Consider the following 16,856-nt stretch of genomic DNA (forward strand, 5'->3'; position numbering starts at 1 on the left):
TAAACTGAGCCGATTCCTGTTCCCAGCGCAGGCAGGAACCCGGATCTCCCGTCACGTGCTCCTCGTCCAAGCACGTTTTGCCTCAGAGAAATGTTTCCTAACAGTGTTTACGGCTCTGCACAGAATTGCAAAGGGAGCAAATTCACTTACCAGCAGTGGGGAGAATATTATTCACATAAATCACACGCAGGACAATTATAACGTGGCCGCGGCGCGGCTTGTGATATAATTTGGATCAATTAGAGACTGGAGGGCGGGAGGGGGAGTCCCGCCGTCTTCGTTAAAGCGTGACATGCACCTGCGAGGAGGCATTGCTCCCTTTAAAAATACAGTGTGGGGGCACCCGCTGATGCCCCCACGTTTTTGTGGAGGGGGATAAAAGTCATTCCTCTTGCAATTCGTCCGGAGAAGCAAGGAGGCTGCGTACAAGGGCAGCCTGTCCTGGGGGAGCCGGGCTGTGCACTTGGCTTTGGACATGCGGAGGTCTCTTCGCCAAGACATTTAAGCCTAAGCTAGAGACACTGTTAGAGCAACGATCCCCACAACGGGATGAAACTGCGCGCTTCAGTTATTCCAGCTGTTTCGCACACTTCATAAGGTCCTTCCAATCCAAAGTCTACCAACACCCCTTTCTACCTAGGCTTTTTCAGCAAGAAGCCTGGCATCAAAGCACCGACTGGAGGGCAGCTGCATTTTGGGGGTGCTTAAACCTCTGATTACTGCAAACGGCTCCTATTTTCCAGCGGACGAAGCCCCCAGAAGCGCGGGCTGAGCCGCCCTGCCATTTCTGCAGGCTGCGTATCAGTGCTGCAGCTTGGGGCTGCTGCCGGTTGTAACGGGCCAGGTTTCTGCTCCCGCTGTGTTTGCAGAGGTCCCTGGACGCGTGTAAGAGACCTCAGGGTCTTTCTGCACTCCATATTTACGCGTCGCAGCGCCGAGGCTCGGTGTTTTGGTTCAAGCAGCTCGGGGTCCCTCTCCCGCAGGGCGTGCGTAAGGAAGGGCGGTGGGAGGAGGACCGCGTTCGGTGCAGCCGGCGGGAACCGTGCCGTGCTCGTTTCCAAGCCAGGAGGAGAGGGCAGGTGGGCAGCGGCGCCTCCCTCGCGCCTCCACCGCGCCCGTCCCCGCGGCAGGACGTGGCGGGGCAGCGCGGGCTTCCGCGAGCCGGCGGGAAGGGCGCAGCGCCGCTTCGGAGCGGAGGCGGTAGCGCTCGGCCGGGAGCGGGCAGGTGCCCAGCACAGGGCGACCGCTGCTTGGGGAGCTGCCGCTGCGCGCGCGGACGGAGCGGAGGGAGCTCCGTGCGCCGTGGCGGCCCGTCGTGGACGCGGAGCCATGCTGCGCTTGGGACGTGGCCTCACGGCAGTGTGGGGCCATCCCCACTGCAGTGTGGGCCCTTCCCCACGGCACTGTGGGATCCTTCCCCATGGTAGTGTGGGCCCATCCCCACGGCAGTGTGGGGCCATCCCCATGGCAGTGTGGGGCCCATCCTCACGGCAGTGTGGGCCCTTCCCCACGGCACTGTGGGATCCTTCCCCATGGTAGTGTGGGCCCATCCCCATGGCAGTGTGGGGCCCATCCTCACGGCAGTGTGGGCCCTTCCCCACAGCACTGTGGGATCCTTCCCCACGGCAGTGTGGGCCCTTCCCCACGGCACTGTGGGATCCTTCCCCACGGTAGTGTTGGGCCATCCCCACTGCAGTGTGGGACCCTTCCCCACGGCAGTGCGGGCCCATCCCCACGGCAGCGGCCTGTCCCCTCAGCACGCCGGGGGCTGGTTGCCATAGTAACGCCGGCGGGGGCGGGGGGAACCTCGGGTGAGTCGCTGGCCCTTTAAAGCGGGGCCCGGAGGCCTTCACGGGGCCGGAAGTGCTGAGTGGCGCTCTAGCCGCGCTTGGGTCTCGGTGGGCTTCCTGTCTTTCTTTATCCGGTGGTGGGTCCGCGTGGAGGGCGGGAGGGGTGTGGAGGTCGTGTACGGGGGGCGGCGGTAGGGGCTGGGGGTGCAGTGTGCGGGGGGAGATCTGGGGAGCTCGTGTAGTGGAGGTGAAGCCTGTGGGGGGCAGGGAGTGTGGGGAGCTGGGGGCGCAGCCTGCAGGGCGCAGGGTGGGGGGAGCTGGGGGCGCAGTGTGTGGGGCGCAGGGCGGGGGGGAGCTGGGGGCGCAGTGTGTGGAGCGCAGGGCGGGGGGGAGCTGGGGGCGCAGTGTGTGGGGCGCAGGGCGGGGGTAGCTGGTGGTGCAGTGTGTGGGGCGCAGGGCAGGGGGGAGCTGGGGGCGCAGTGTGCGGGGTGCAGGGTGTGGGGGAGCTGGGGGCGCAGTGTGCGGGGTGCAGGGTGTGGGGGAGCTGGGGGCGCAGTGTGTGGGGTGCAGGGCAGGGGGAGCTGGGGGTGCAGGGCAGGGGGAGCTGGGGGTGCAGGGCAGGGGGAGCTGGGGGTGCAGGGTGTGGGGGAGCTGGGGGCGCAGTGTGCGGGGTGCAGGGTGGGGGGGAGCTGGGGGCGCAGTGTGCGGGGTGCAGGGTGGGGGGGAGCTGGGGGTGCAGTGTGTGGGGTGCAGGGCAGGGGAAGCTGGGGGTGCAGGGTGTGGGGGAGCTGGGGGTGCAGTGTGCGGGGCGCAGGGCAGGGGGGAGCTGGGGTGTCCCACAGGCAACAAGCCTGTCTTGGACTGTGCTTTGGGGGGGAGGTGTTGGGAGCCTGTGGACCTGCGCTGGGGTGTGCGGGTGTGGGGTGCACAGTGCAGGAGGGTGATGGGGGTGCGGGGTGTGGGGCAGTGGGAGAGCTGCGGTGTGGGGCCGAGGCTGGAGGAGGGCGAGCGCTTGTGGGTGCAGGGTGCAGGGCCTGGGAGGGCGGGCTGAACACGCTCGCTGGGCGGGCGCAGCGCGTCAGCGGGCCCCGGGGCTGATGTCTGCCTTGGGCCTTCGGTCTGGGGTTTCTCTGAACTTGGTTTTCCCAGAATTTCCTGCCAGAATTTAGCTCTGAAGATGCCACAACTTGGAATCAGGAGGGAAAGTCATTAAGTTTGCATTTAACGGTTCTGCTCATCAGGTAAGTGAGAATAAATGCAAGTCCTCCTCTTGCGTCCCCTCGTGTGTAGGGTGCAGCTGTGCAGAAGCACTGGAGACCCGTGGGTGCTGCAGAGAGCCCAGGGCTTGGGGAGCGGCTGCTGTGTGGTTGGAGCCAGGTGGTTTCGGCCTCGTACCGGCGAGCCTCACCCGTGCCCGAGATTAATTCCCACACAGACTCTGTGCTTGAGTTTGTCCTATGCAGTAACAGGTGTGAGCATTCATGGAGCATTTTGATGGTCATGTATGATACTGCATACAAGCAATTCCTATTTTAAGGCAAGAAAAGGTATACTTCATGGCTTGTACATTGGTTTCCTTAATGTATACCACATCTTCTTTTGGAAAGCATCTATGAAAAGGAATCTGGTACTGCCCTTCCTTTACAAGCTGGTTTTACAGACATTGGAGTTAGACTGTAGGTACATAGCTGATATGTTCTCACTTAATTTATCACTGATGCTATCTGAATTCCCAAACTTCTATTTTCCATGTAGTGGGGTATACTCAGTGTTAGGATTCTTTACTTGAGAAATTTGTAAAAGTTTGTCTGAGGTTGTGTGTTTTTGTTCTCCTGTTACAATTGTTACTTTCTGTAGTGTTCCTCTTTCTTTTTTTTTTTCTTTTCCTCCTACATCTGACTAGCTCAGCTGAAGAGGTCACAGCTAAGGAGAACACATGTTTCCACAAGTAGGGGAAGGGGGAGGGTGAGGAAGGCCTGCACTGTGAACACAACTCCAGAGTGATCTAGACTTCTGGAAAAAAAAAGGCTTCGCAAAAGCACTTTTTTTGCTTGTTGTTCTTATCGGCTGGGTGATCTGGTTCATAGGGAGGTCACCCCAGATGGTTGCTCCAGTACAACTGAAAAGCTGGAAGGCACTCCTTTAACCAGCTTTGCCCTCAGACGATGCTTTGCGAGTGGCTGCAGCTGATGTGCTAGCAATAACTGAGCTCTAAGTGCAGTTCAGGACAAACTGACTTTAACATATCATTGCTGCTGGAATGGGATCCCTGCTCCCCCGATCCCTGCTCAATTCCCCCTTTGCATATCTTGAGCTGGCTCTAGGATTTGTTAGGCCTCTGTGAGCTGATTTAACCCAGTAAAACAGTAAAAACAAGCCAAGGTGGGGAAAAGTGGGTAGCTTTATACTACATTTAGTGGAGTAAAGATGCTTATGGGAAGAGCAACAGTATCAGAGGTGACATGCGGGAGAGGACAGACTGTGTAGCTGGAAGCAGGAGAGGGAGAAGTTGGCTTTCCTGCCCCCCTTTTCTCCCTGCCATACTTCGCTTTTTTTCTGTTAAGGATCTACGCTGTTCTGTAGAGACCGCAGTGTGAACTGCGTCCGTGCAATAGCTGCCAAAATGTTGTATTTCTTGTAGAAACAAAGTTTGCATTTCTAAACAAGTCTTACAAATCAGACACTAAGTAGCAGTACCTGAACAAGGTGCTATCACAGGTGCTCCAGCACACTGTGGTTCTGCATCATGCTGGTTTAACAAGCTCTGTGTTAATTCTGTGTGTCCCATCTGCTTGTCCTCCAGGCAATGCATTTTTGAAGAAACACAGTTTGTACTTTATCTATGTTGGTAGAAATGAAATAGTACTTCTGCCTCTGGGCTTCCTAGTGCCATATCAGAGTGCTGCATCCCTGTGACACCGAGCCAGTAGAAGCTCACTTTGCTGGCTCTAGTTTGCTCAGACCCATCTGAGAGGTTAATGCTGTGCTAGCAGGCTTTCTGCTGGCCACACACCTGACCTTCCACTCTCAGTACAAACCAACTTGAGTGTTGTGCGCTCTCGCTCTTCGCACAGAAAAGCAGTTGCGTTTCCATCTGTGATCTGGTCAGCTGTGTGCTTAATCTGATAGTGTCATTTTACCATAACACCCACAGTCTGAGAGTAGCTTCCTACATGCTGGAAAGAAGGTGATGGCCAAAAGCAGTAACTGATGCTGGTGTGCTACTGGAAATTTTCATGGCAGGAATGCTATGGGAAAGGACTTTAGAGAGCTGGGTAGTGATGTGCTGCTTGTCCTAGATGCTTCTAGATGATGCTGATCCAGAGAAGACATGTCTGTATAGGACAACAGTCTCTAGCTTTAGCTAGATTTCCAACTAAAAGCCTGGGCAAGTAAAATTCTCTGTGTCCACAAACAGAGATGCCACATATGGTTAGCAAAGCCCAGGAAGAGGCAAAGAAACCCAGTAGCACAAGTTAAAGGGTGTCTGTGGGCTGGGGACACTTCCTGTTAAAATCCTCCCTTACTACGAAGAGCCCCACGGGTATCAGCAATGAGCCTCACTGGCAGTTCCCAGGGCAGAGTCTTGTTGGCGTTCTGCGGTGTAGTTGGCGTTAGGTTTTCTGGGCCTCTTGCACAACAGGATTAGGAAGGAAGCCCATGTTGGGCTGTAAGATGCAGGTTTCTTAGTCTGAATTATCAGCAACTGGCTACTCCAAAACTGGCTTTGTTCCAGGCAGTGCAGTGGTAGTTTGCCCTCAGAAAAGCTGGCAATGCTTCTAGTCATATGCCACCACGTGAAGAATTGGGAGCTCTCCAGTTTCCAAGTAGAGGCATATCAGTGGCTCCTTTCTAGGTAGTGTTGCATTAGGAGAGCTTTTTCACAATAATCTTGTGGTCTTCTCTTGTTATGATGAGCCTGCTACTGCCAGATAATTAGTTTTACACCTTGTATTTTCATTAAAAAAAAAAAAAACACTCAGTTGAGAGATTATTTGAGGATAGTAAAACTAGGTTGCTTTATTAGATGAGATAACAAAGCAACTGCTATTTTAAATGACAAGCACCTGTGGCAGAGTGGTTCAATCCATCTTTTACACAAGATTATTCTGAAAATGCATTATTATCTTACATTGGTGAAAGAATCTGTAGAGTTACCTGCAGCTGGCTTTAAGCTTGCAAAGCTAACAGGCAATGTGGAGCACACTTTAGTGCAGTGCTCTGCAGATGGATATGAAAGCTTATTTCTTTCCTCATAGGTATCTAATGTTTCAAGAAGCAAAGGGTATTGCTTCTTCCTAAAGATCCTGCCTAAGCAAGTACTGTACCTGAGGTGTGATTGTAACTGTGATGCAATTTAACATCTCCTTTCTGGTCCTTTGCGGACTGTTTTAAGGTGAATATCCCGCCATTTGGATGACTTTTGAATCAAAGCAAAATTGTCATGTGTGATTGAAGTGCAGTGGCTGAAAGATGATGGAGTTTCCTGAAGTGCTTAGGGAGAGGGAAGTTCACTTCTGGGCTGCAGGCTGGGCTCTTGTGCCAGGTGTTTGTTAAAACTACATGGTATTTTAAAGCTTAGAAACCTCTTAAGCAGCTTTTCAGTCTACACATGTCAAAATGTGCTGTGCTTAATACTTTCTGCTCTTCTGTTTAGATGTTCCTGCTGACCACAAGTGGCTGCTTAGTCTACGCCTCCTCCTAGGTGACAGAGTTGAACTTGCTGACTCTCTGCTCTCTGATGAGTAATTGCATGCTTTGAAGCTGTAACTGATCCTTTCTTTCTGATTTGTCTTCTAATGTTGGATTAATCTTGTCAGAGCCATCTAACAGACTCAGGCTGCAATTAGAAAACACTTCATCTTTGTGTTTCTTCAGACAGGCATCTTTTTCCAGTTTTGTTTGAATGAGCGTTTCCTTTCACTTTAACTAATGTCACTCTTTCCTGGGTTAAAAATTGATATTTTCTACCACATGAGCTATCAGAACAAAGCATTTACGAAGCCTTGGGTAGGGTGATTGTGTATAGCCTGACCTTAGCTGCAACAGGAAAATGAGCTGAGTATATCCTTTAAATCCAAAATCTGTAAATACACAGCTATATTTAAAACTTGTCAGACTTTTGCATAAGATGGAAGGGTTGGACCTAAGTTAGAAAAAAATCTCTAAGCTTGAAGAGTCTTTGTTTTAAAAACAATGTTAATTTGTTTGAGGGATTTTCTGTCAACAAACTTAAATGATAAAATATTTTCTTATTTCAGTTAACATGCAATGTAATTATTTGCAAAAGGGCTCTGGATCACTAGTGGTTCTTGACAGATTTGCTCCGTTTAACTATCTGGCATACACTTTGAACAGCCCTGTCATCTGCCCAGTTTTCCGTGCAGTATGCTTGCTCTAACTGAATGTCCTGATCGTTTCTTTCCAGGTGGCTGGACTGGAAGATCTTTCTGCATGATGATGAAAACCTGTTCCTGCCCTTCAGTTCAGTTTTCCCATGTTTGGTCCTTTTAGATAATAAGATGGTAAGCATGAATAAAATCCACTTCTCAAAGCTGACTCTTGTTCCATTCTCCTTATTTAACACTTGCTATAGAGTGTCAACAAAACAATTTTTAACACGCTGCAAGTTCCCATAGGCAAATAAAATTACTTCTTGTGTGCTGACACTTGTGGCCTTTGTCCAGGGCAGTCACAGTCCAGTGACATATGGTGCTCCCTAGATGTGGTGCTTTGAGGATCTATAGGAGTAATTCAGCCTTGGCAGTCACTAGAGCAGCCCTGAAGAATTTGAGACTATCTCCTCGGTGTGACAAGCTTTGTTGTCCACTAGAGGGTGTTAGGCTCCATGGAATGGTCGAATTTCACTGAAACTCGAGAACCCGGAGACTTTCTTCCTTTAATCAGATATGCATGCAGCAAGGCCACAGTGGGATTACATTCCAGTTCAAGAATTTGGTTATTCAAACTGGCAGCTGTCCAGCTTGCATGTGGATTATATAACTGATCTGCTGCACTAGCAGTGAAGTCCATGTGATCTCCAGCACTGGCTGTTGAACATCCAGGAATTTCTCTTAAGCAATTTGTCTGTGTCTGGAGGGGAGGCAGGTCTGCTGGGTGTTTGATACAGTTAATGACTACCTCCAGTACTGGAAGAGATTGCTTGGACAGCTGAATTTGCACATACCAAGTCTTGCTTGAGTAGTAAAATGTATCGCTGCTGATGGCAGCTAGTACTGTAACTCTTAATTTGGACAGTGAAGAGCTTGGCTCCTAGATTTCCTTTCATAGTAAGAAGGAATTTCCACTGAATCTGCAGTTCTCACATTCTAATTCCCCTTCACATGTGAAATGTGGCGGGACCCGTGCTAGTTGCTGGGTTCAGTACAAGCTGTGTGTTTTCCCTGTGTTTAATGCTTGTGTGAAGTGCTGCAGAAGCTGTTAAAGCTCATAGTGGCCATACTGGCTCCTTGGCTTGAGTGCAGGATTTCTCAGTAATGTTTGCCCATAAAAGCTCTGTGTTCAGAATTTCAAGCAGGACAGAACCCAGCACCAGTCCTGAGCACTGCTGGTTGTGCTACAGCACTCGCAGCCCTTAAAAAGAAGTATCTAAAGGAGTGATGGGCACCTTTGTGAGTAGTTGATGGTGCAGCTTGGGATGATCACTAGCTGCTGGTACTGTGGGGGTTCAGCAGACATTTTGAAGCCTTTTACATCTGAGGGGGGAGCAGTTCTTGGTTTGAGGGCCAGTGTTGAGCTGGTTTCCTCACCTAATGTGGTTTTTTGTGTTGGGATGGAGGCTCCTTGGATTGCCTTGGTGAGGCAGCTGAAACGGGTTGGCGCTTGTAGCCTGAGAGGAGTCAGAGTGCTAATAAATGAGCAAAAGAAGCAGTGTCTAGATGAAGAGTAATCCTGATAGTAGTGGTGTGGCTCCTGAATACCTCCCTTGATTTTTAAGGGCCAGGTCTGGACATGGCCCTTAAGGGTCCTGGACACAGGGAATTATGGGCCTAAGACTGAGCATTAGATGAGCCTAAGACTGAGAGACAGTAACATTTCTATACACTCAAATACTGTAAGAAATATGTAGTAGCTTTTCTGCATTTGTTTTATTTTCAAGGAAACATATCTTTTTGACCTTGTGGCTTGTGGACCTTGACCTTGTAGAAAAAATAATGTTTATTTTCAAAGATTTTGAATTCAGAGTAGATCAATGAGAGGTTGGCCGCCATGTTCCTTTAAGAAACCATACTTTTTCCCTGGCGTTTTCTGGCAGATACTCTGTCTCGTTATGGTCATAAGCACGTGACTGCCAAGCATAGTTCCCAGCTCATCCCAGCTGATCTCTTGGGTTCTTGCTGCAAAAAACAGTCCAGCATCTGAAGTTGATTAGTTATGCTAGAAGCACAGTTATGGTAAAAGCCTCTTCGGGCTGATGCGTAGTCAGGACGCAGCTTCTGTAGACTCAGTGCACTGAGGTCTCTGTTTACTGACATGTAAAGTGGATTAGAGATTGTAAACATACTTAATTTCTAGAAAAGCAGAACTGACTTGTGGAAAAATGGGTCAGCTGTGTATTTTGAGCTGTGTAAATTGCAAATCATACTTAAGTATCTTATTTATCAGCTGAAGTGATTCTCAGATTGCATTGTAAAAGCAGCTTATGCCTGTTTGGAGCAGTGAGTGATGTATCCCCTGATTTCTTTCCTCTTTCCCTGTTGCCTGTTCTGTAGTGTCTCTTTACCCCAGGAAGATGGGTGTGCCCAGGTTTGCTTTATCAATTGCCCATTTGATTTTTTTTTTCCTACCACTTAAAGCTGCTGTGAGCCTTTTAAATGGCAGCTGAGAACTTAGTGCACCCAGGATGGGTGCAGAGGGAGCTGGAGGGCATGGTTGGTGCCTGCATCTATGGGACCTGCGCGTGCTTAGAAAATACTCAAGGAGATGGAGGGAGCGCACACAGAAGCAAAAGCCAGGGATGTATATCGTGCCCTAGTGAGGCAGGCTGAGATCCTGCAGCTTGAGTCAGAAGAGATTTGCATCGAGTTACTGCCAGATGGACCACTGAATTCCTGCAGTCCTAAGGTCAGCTTGTGTTACATTTGCCTGAGGGTCTCTGTAGCTGATAGTTTCTTTCTAAGCCAAGATGCTCACCAGTTCATGATCTTGCTACTCTTATTTTAAAGAAGCTGCAGTTGCCTTGATTGGATGTTGGCCCAGCTTTGCTGTTTCCAGGGTGAGCAGGGGTATTTCAAAGCCATCTATATTTCAGCCTAGATGAGCCTTTTGGTTCTTGACCAAATCCTTCTGCTCAGGTTAGGCTGAGCTTCCCATTGGGTGCTACATGAGTCAGTGGCAGGAGCTCTTTGGCGAGAGCCCTCCAATGCAGCTATCAAGCCTTTACTCCCTCGTTCCTGGGCCCTCGATGCTGTGATTTACCCCAGCTCTCGAAGCATGCTCCATTTGTTTTCCTTCCCCTGCTGGGAAGGAGGTTGTGAGCAAAGTGCTTTGGCCACTACTGTGGTTCTGTGTTTTTTGTAAATAAAACCTTACCATTGAAGCATGAGTAATTGTTTGGAGGACCTTTCTCTGTAGTTTGCGTCCTGTGTGCTGTGATAAGGTTGAGCTATGCACTTGTTTTTGCTGTTTGAAAGACATTCCTTCCTGAGTGGGTAAGAATAGTTCATCTCATGAGTACATGAGTCTCCAGAGCAATGAGTTATCTGCTTGGACAAATTCCACGTGCTGACTGCGAGCTTGAGAGGAAGCACGCTTTGCTGGAGCAAGGCCTTTGCTTGCTGGAGGGAATACTGCTCTTTGGCAGGTTATAGTCCTGGTTGCCCTCCAAGCCCTGCCCTTGCACTGTGCTTATGCTCCTAAAGCAGGAGAGCCCCTACACTGCCCGTGGATTTCTATAGCTTTTGACCTTTCTCTGATGCTGTCAGCCTGCTTGAAAATTGCTCAATGGACTGAAGTAGCGTTAAATCATTACACATGTGCATCCCAGTTCCTGCAGGCCTGGATCTCCCCTCTGCTCTTCTCATGCACTCTTGAATCCTGGGGCATTTGCCAGTGCATGGCTTTTCTCTGCCGTTTCAGCCCTGTGCCCTGCCACGGTTCCTCCAGTCGGTCCGAGCGCGCGAGACGGGAGCTGGTGCAGCAGGAGAGCCGCGCTGCTTACTGTGCTCTTGGTCCGCAATTTCTTGCCCCTTGCTGGAAGCTCACCAGCCTGGCAGAAAAGCATTTTATTGTGTTTTGCTGAAAGCACTTTATTGGTTTTTGCTGGATTAATGAGCTGAGCTGACCCACAGAACGTCCTGGTGGATGCTGGGGGCAGGGCAGCCAGGAGCGGGACGTGGTGAGGAGCCAGACCTCTGCCTTTTGGCACCATCGAGCTGTTAGATCAGCTCTGCTGGTTGTGGAGTTGCAGCCTCACTGGCACTGCTTAGTCTAGCTGATGCTCTTTTCTTGATTCTCAACAAGGAGGTCATGCTTTCCTGGTCCCATGGCTTTCAGGGAAAAAGTTCTACTCTTTGTGCTTTTTGGATGGGAAAGAGATCAGTCATCAGCTTTGCTGTAATGTGAACCTACGATAGCAAACACAAACGGTTTGCAAGCTTTTCTCATACTTCTGACAACATAACTTTTCTTTTTTAATGTCTCTAGCAGGTGTTCTTATTGCAAATAAAATCCTGCTGGACTGAAGGTCCTGGAGATCTCAGTGCTGCAGGTGAGGTCAGTCTCAAACTCTGCTAGCTAGCGGCCAACATCTGGTCTCCACAGAAACTGCCCCGCCAGACGGCAGCACTACCCCGGGAGAGCCGGCTGGTGTGTGGGGTAACAGCCAGATCTTCACTGCAAAAATGAGTGTGTGCAGTAAGGTAGCGTCACGCACACTGCTGAGCAGTACCTTGTATTTGGGTTGTGTTTGGGTTTCAGGAAACACTGCTTTTTCTGATACACAGCTGATTCCTTTCCCTGCTAGGAAGATGCCTGAAAACATGCCAGAATAGGGCTGTGATTCTGTCACCATACCCGAGGGTCAGCCCTTGCCAGGGGACTTCCCTGGGGACCTTCACACTTGATTTTTCAGCCAGTTTGGGCAGCAAACTTCTTTAGAGACCATAAAAACTTCTGGTCAACATTCTTGGATTAGGACGCAAATTTTCTGCAATAACTATTCTTTCTTTCGTAACACAGGGGAAAAAAGATCCCCCTCGACCAGAGAGGTCTGGTTGCAGGTGGAGTAAAGAGGGTCGGTGCCCTCTCTGCTGTGCTTGCAGGCACCCGTGGTAAGTGGTAGTGCCACCCGCAGCTCTGCCACCCGCAATGCCATGCGATGAGGAGGTTCATGCCTGATAAAAGTCTGTACGACCCACTAAGGCAGGGCAGCCACTCTCATCATCTTTCTGACTAGCAGGAGCTAATCAGGATCTGCTAAATGGAAGAAGAGGAAACTCAGTCTTGGTGAAGGTAGAGTGAGGCTGTCAGGTTTCTCACCAATGCTGCGTGTGAGGTTTTTGCTTGGCTTGAGCAGGCGCTGCGTGTCCTCCGTGCTTTCCATATGCTGGGCTTGGAAATGCCACCAGGACTGGAGACTCTGAGAGCTGCCCCTCTTCACCCCCTGGATATTATAGACTGTCACCTTTTTCTGTACACCCTGTCAGTGAGACGAGCAGCAGTAACTAGGTGGTGAACCGGTCCCTGCTCATCTGCCAACCCAAGGCACGAGGTACAAGCAATAGCCGACCCCTTTGCAGGAACCTGCGCGTTTGTGTTGTAGACTAAGGTAGTCCTACAGGTTCAGGGATGATTCTCCCTTCCAGGCACTCTTTGAGGAGGTTATTTTTATTGATTGGGTCAGGGGTTTGCTCCTACACAAGAATCCAGGTCTTGAAGCCCTGGTCTGACCATCTTCCTCCAGGAGCCCCATTTCTAAGCTCTGGAGAATGCAGTCACCATTTGGCTCTTACGTATTCCCACAGGTTTGCAGATGATCGTGCTGAAGGATCACGGAGCGTTCCCAGGAGGAAAGGTGGCGTTTGGCCCAGCCATGGTCTCTTAGGAAGGTGTTGCTCATCCTAACTATCCCCGGGCTGAAGGATGCTGCTCGTGTACTCCAGCCAGGCTGGGGCGTCATGATGCTATGAATGTTTCTTTTTAAAGTGATCCTCATTCCAGTGCTCTAGAATTGCAACTTCTTTTTTAAGTTTTCTGCAAAAGAAAGTATTTTCCCTCTGAATTTGGCCTGATCTGGAGATGTCAGTGTTGGAATTTCCTGTGGGATAGGAAAATTGGGCCTGGCTAAGGTGCCATAAAGATGTGGGAAAACATAACCTGCAGCAGGATGTCCTGCTTGCCTCCCTTCTCAACTGGTTCATGTGGAATGCTCAAAACTTAAAATATGGGGCCTGTTCTCTGAATCCCTTGGGACTGGGAAAGGAATTGCTGCTTCGTGCAGCCAGTGGCAGCAGGGATGGGTGCAGAGCATGAAACCGTGCAGAGCTCCCTGGCCCCAGGGGTGGGGGACCCTTGTCCACAGGGTGGGGGGAAAGAAGGCCATATCCCCCTGACAGGGCGCTTAGTACTTCTTGATTTTAAGATAGGCTTGTGGAGCTGTGGAGGGAGGATATTTTCTCTGAAGGAAGACGAGCGGCCCGTCCCTGTTGTTCGTGGCTGTGGACAGGCTTTGCGGCACCCGACGGGTCGAGCAGGGAGGCATGGCGCTTGCGCGGTGGCAGTGCATCCCGTGGGCCCCTCCGGCCTCGGCTCAGCGTGCCAGGGAACGATGGAGGAAGGGAGCTCCTGGGTCGCTGGTGCTGGTGCAAAGCCGGACTGGTGGCCAGGGCCAGCGAGCAGCTCAGTGCAAAGCAAATCCTCCATCGGTAGAGCATGAAGTGCGTATTTACATGCAACCAAGTGGAGGAGGAGGCAGAAGCGTTTGCATGTCGCACACAGGTTTTGCTTCATCGCTTGGGGGCCTGGCCGGAGGCAAGCGGGGCCCCGCGACGAGGGGATGCAGCGAGAAGAGGCTGGTGCATGCAGCAGCAGTGAAAGCTGCTTTGGCCTCCAGAGCGTTTTCCAGCGAGCACCTTTCTCTGGAGACGTTTTCTCCTCTTGCGCCGAGCCGACAGCTCCCGCTAGCCCTGAGGCTCCCTCGTTGCCCTCCTCTGGGTGCTTCTCTGCTGGGATGGCGCTGGCGGAGCCAGACGGTGCTCCCCAGCCTCCTCTCGCTCTCACCTCACCTGCTCCTGGTTTCTGCTTAGGTCAGAAAATCACGGGTCCATGTCTGTTGGGTGGACCTTGAGCTGGGTCAGGAATTAGTTAATCCTATCAATGTCTTATGCAAACTGTTGAACTTTGCATTGTCAGAAGAGGAAACGTGTGCTTTTGCTCTGATTTGTACAGGAATTGACAGCACGGAGAGTTGGGGCTGTGGACGTTTCTGCTGTGTAAACAGCCAAGGAACTGCCTGGTTTCCACCTTTCCTCCCTCCCCGCTACCCGCTGAAGAGGCTTTGGCAGCACTCGTAGAGCCTAACATCTGGGAACACTGTTAGCAACTGCTACACCAGGCCAGACCCTTTCCTGGATTTAATGTAGTTACCTCAAACGTTCCAAGATGTGAATGTTCCCCCCATCACCACCACCAGCAGCAGCAGGGGCTACAGCAAAATGAGCTTCCGCAGTGAGCGATGCAAGAGGATCTGCTCCCTGGGGCTGGTGTTCGGGCTGTCTCCCTCCAGATCCCATAACGGGTATCGGCTACCTTTCAGCAGCAAATAAAATCCTGCAGTTTACAGCTGGAGAGAGACACAGGCCAGAGGGAGGTCGTGCCCGGGTTTCTCACCGCTCCGGTCCCGTGGGAGAGAGGAGGCTTGTGTGAGGTGTAGGTACTGCCTGAGCATCCCTTGGACCCTTAATCCGCCTTCCCTGCCATGCCGGGATAGCACGGCCGGGGATGGTCTGCTTTCACTCACCGTGCTGTGATGATGGGGGCAGGGGGAGAAATCAAAAAAGCTTCAAAAAATTTCTACGCTCTAGCTACAAAATCTGCTGCGCCTCCAAGTTGGGCCTTGGAGTCAGATACGATCAGGCTTAATTTGACAGCTATTTCTTAAATATTTTAAAAGCTGCCTGGAATAAACTAAATGCTTCCGAGTAGTGACCTAAATTCCACTTGCAGTAAATTTCATTAGAAAGTGGATTTGTGTGGCTGCCAGGAGCGAGGTACTTTGCAGCTTCATTGATCTGACCCAACCATGTGCTGTACAAGTGCCTTCCTCAGCAGATTTTTAAAGAGCTCACCGCTGCGTGCTACCATCCGTATATGTGGCTCGTTTCTCTGGCTTTCCCCTCCCTTCCTCCCTTTTCTTTGCTCCTGGTGCAAATACATCATTTGTTTGCTAATCACGTCGCACCGTCAGCTGCATGGAGTCATCCCACCAGCTGTGTGGGCAAGGATGGAGCGGCCAGGAAGAACGTCACTCCTGATCCTCTCCTTCAGCCAGCCTGACGTACTTTGCGCTCAAATCCATGTCCCGCACGATACGTGCTTGCAGAGATGCCTGGTGCGACCGCGGAGGCTGCCTGCAGCTCGCCGCAGATAGCTCTGCGGGAAGTCACCTGTGGTTCAGGCATCCCTCGAAGAAGCTTCCTTTTCTTCCTCTGTCCCCAAAGTACTGGCGATCTGCGTGCACCACCTTGGACCTCGGGGAGAGATGTGTTGGTAGTGCAGATGGCACATCTTGTGTCTTACTAGGCAAAAATCACAGGAGAGACCTGGTACCGCCAGCGTTTTGCATGAGCTGGCAACACGCGCGTCCCCAGACCTGAGCCGGGTTGCGCAGCCCACGCCGAACTCCGTTGCAGCATGTTTGCAGCTCGCTTGCCGAGCTTAAAGGTAGCGTAGGAGGGATCAGTGCAGGCGCTGCAGGGATACAGGGTCTGCGCAAAACCACAGCCGCTCCGCTGGGGTTGGCCGTGGAGCAATTGCCGTGCTGGTGGCGTTAATGGGAGAGGGGAAAGGTGGGTACCCAGCCTTGCCCTCCCAAAGAGACCCGCAGTCCTGGGGCTGGAGGGGACACGACACGCTTGTGTCCCCTGCAGTTTTACCTGTTTTTAGCACCGAAGCTGAAGAACTCTGGGTTTCTCCAGCGAGGGGACAGGCCAGCGTGAACCCTGCACTCGGCTTCGCTGGGGCTCAGGGTGGGCTGCAGGTGTTGGACACTGCATACGGAGCGGGCGCATTATGGCTGAGGAAACGCAGGACCGCCTGGCAGCCCTCGCGTACGGGAATGCCGTGCTGTCACCCAGCGGGAGCTGCGACGTCTCTTCCCGGGTCGTAGCGCGTGGCAGGAGAGCGGGCAGAGCTGGCTTCAGCAGAGGAGCTTTTGTCCTCGAGGACAGTCCCAGTGCTGCCGGGGGTGAAGAAAGCAGCTGCTCTTGGGAGCTAGGCCCAAGCAGAGGGGCGCAGGGAGTTTGAGAGTTTACTGCTTCTTCAAAAGGACTGTCTTAAAGAATAAATTGGTTGCACCTAAAATACAGTCTCTAAAGGGGAGAGTAGAAAACGTGGACTTTCCTAGGAAGGCAGCAGCCTCTAGCGAAGAAACCTGTCCACTGGGAAGCAGAGGAGGGCTGCGGTACAGGGTCTGTCCTACCGCCAGAGACCCTCAGATGGGGACTGTGGCCCGGGAGCTGGCTGGAGCCTCCCAGCTGGGAGCAGTGATGGGCTGTTACACACGTGGGGATGGAGCTGAGCCAGAGGGAGCTTCCTGCCCCGCCGTGGGAGGCTGACGTCCCTCCGCGCTGCCTCCCACCAGCCCTCCTCGCCAGTTGCCGCAGGCAGTTAGTGGGTCCTTCAGCGCTGGGTAACTCCAGAGGAGCATCACCAGCTGCCTCCACCCTCTTCTGCCAGCTGCTGCCGCTCCTGTTGCAAGAGGACGGGATCAGGCACAGAGCAGCCTTCCGGCCATCGCAGCGAAGGCCGGCGCAGCGTCGATTCGAAGCCCCCCCAGGTGCTGGGTGCCCATCCGTGGCCTATGTTGAGCCTGGGAGTCTGGGGCTG

General features: G+C 52.0%; 1 long non-coding RNA gene and 1 other non-coding gene across 5 annotated transcripts; both read left to right on the forward strand.

Annotated features, from left to right (window-relative positions):
• The first annotated feature begins 1,858 nt into the window (after window positions 1-1,858).
• LOC134149006 (uncharacterized) lies at window positions 1,859-14,921 on the forward strand. Of its 4 annotated transcripts, none has more exons than XR_009960327.1 (4): window positions 1,859-1,898; window positions 2,940-3,031; window positions 6,448-6,495; window positions 7,219-7,349. It is a non-coding gene; the product is annotated as an uncharacterized LOC134149006 (long non-coding RNA). The 4 variants fall into 4 exon arrangements; XR_009960328.1 differs by having other exon boundaries at window positions 1,892-1,927; XR_009960329.1 differs by lacking the exon at window positions 1,859-1,898 and adding an exon at window positions 14,199-14,921 and having other exon boundaries at window positions 2,825-3,031; window positions 7,219-7,315.
• Window positions 3,131-3,312, forward strand: LOC134149224 (small Cajal body-specific RNA 16). The gene has a single exon (XR_009960382.1). It is a non-coding gene; the product is annotated as a small Cajal body-specific RNA 16 (non-coding RNA).
• Window positions 14,922-16,856: the final 1,935 nt, after the last annotated feature.

This window comes from Rhea pennata, chromosome 19 (assembly GCF_028389875.1).
Source record: "Rhea pennata isolate bPtePen1 chromosome 19, bPtePen1.pri, whole genome shotgun sequence".
Taxonomy (NCBI): domain Eukaryota; kingdom Metazoa; phylum Chordata; class Aves; order Rheiformes; family Rheidae; genus Rhea; species Rhea pennata.